Below are 1,505 nucleotides of genomic sequence, written 5' to 3' on the forward strand. Positions count from 1 at the left end.
GTGACGAAAAAAACATGATCTGATCCAAACCGTGAGACTTTTGATCCGTTGCACCACTAATGATGACATTGCTCCTTCATTGCACTGCTCTTTTAAATTTAACAAACAAGTGTCTTCAGTAATCCAATCTAGCTTTTATCAACTTTGCCTTATTGCTAAGGCTAAGCACTATGTCCCTCATAAAGATCTTGTAAAGCTCATTCATACTTTTGTTACTTCTAGAATTGGATTACTGTAATTCCCTCTACTTTGGTCTTCACTCCGCTCTCCTTCACAGACTTCAGCTTGTCCAGAATGCTGCAGCTTGCCTTGTGACTTGCACCAAAAAGCATGCCTCTATCACCCCAGTTCTTATTGATTTGCATTGGTTACCCATAAAATATTGTATTTAATTAAAAATATTGTTGCTCACCTTTAAAATTATAAATGATTTAGCCCCTCGTTATCTTGCCGATCTCCTTATGCTACATGTCCCTGGGCGAGCTGCTAGGTCTTCAGCACAATTACTCTTGACTCAGCCTAAATCTAGGGGTGACCGTGCTTTTGCCCTGGTTGCACCGAATCTGTGGAACAACCTTCCTATCGCTACCCGTGCGTCAGACTCCATTTTATCTTTTAAATGTGTTGTCTCTGGAGGCCTGAGGAATAAAAAGAACTGGGGTGAAACTGCTTTACCTGACACAGTTCATTTGTTTCCCAACATTTCTTCTTTTCCTCCCTTAATTCTTTTTCTTTCTCTCAGGATAAGGGAATAAAGTGTGTGGTGGTGGGTGACGGTGCAGTGGGAAAGACCTGCATGCTCATCACATACGTAACCAAAGAGTATCCCTCTGAGTACATCCCCACAGTGAGTAGTGTGCTAATAAATCCCAGTTTTATCAGTTTATTCAGTCCATGTCAACAACCTGCAATGTTTCTCAAGATCTTATTTTATTTTTGAATAATTGTTTTGTTTTGTTTTAATCCTCTCCTGTGTGACAGCTTTGCAATCAAAGTTATGATCCGAATGTTCTGTTGTGCAAAATATATTTTGCTTTTCCAAGATTGGCTCTATAAATTCTTCATAGGCTTCTTTTGTTCAGGTGTTTATTTTATCTGTTTACTTATTCATTACAATTCCTGTTATTTCAGTTATTACATTATACTGTATGTGTTACAGTTTGAGAATGTGTAAGGCAGGACAGGCAGGAAAAAGGGAAGAGGGGTGACAATAGGTGAAAATATAATATAAGAACAAAAGAAACGCACACTGTATCACCAACTGTAAGAAAAGACAAACACACAGCGCCTGAAATGAAAGCGTGTGTGTGTGTGTGTGTGTGTGTGTGTGTGTGTGTGTGTGTGTGTGTGGAGAGAGAGAGAGAGAGACAGAGTGAGAGACAGTGCCTGTGTCTTTGTCATGAAATGTACTTGAAGACGGAGGTGGGAATCCACAATAACAGGCCCCAGGAGCCAGAGGCAGACAGAGATATCCACACAGCCCAGACCTGAGGCACTGATCTTAT

General features: G+C 40.4%; 1 pseudogene; it reads left to right on the top strand.

Moving 5' to 3' along the window:
* The window catches only part of LOC102213318 (cell division control protein 42 homolog), a 41,087-nt pseudogene that overhangs the window by 13,432 nt on the left and 26,150 nt on the right, over positions 1 to 1,505 (top strand).

Source organism: Pundamilia nyererei, unplaced genomic scaffold, assembly GCF_000239375.1.
Source record: "Pundamilia nyererei isolate P.nyererei 1_Seehausen unplaced genomic scaffold, PunNye1.0 scaffold00155, whole genome shotgun sequence".
NCBI classification, from domain to species: domain Eukaryota; kingdom Metazoa; phylum Chordata; class Actinopteri; order Cichliformes; family Cichlidae; genus Pundamilia; species Pundamilia nyererei.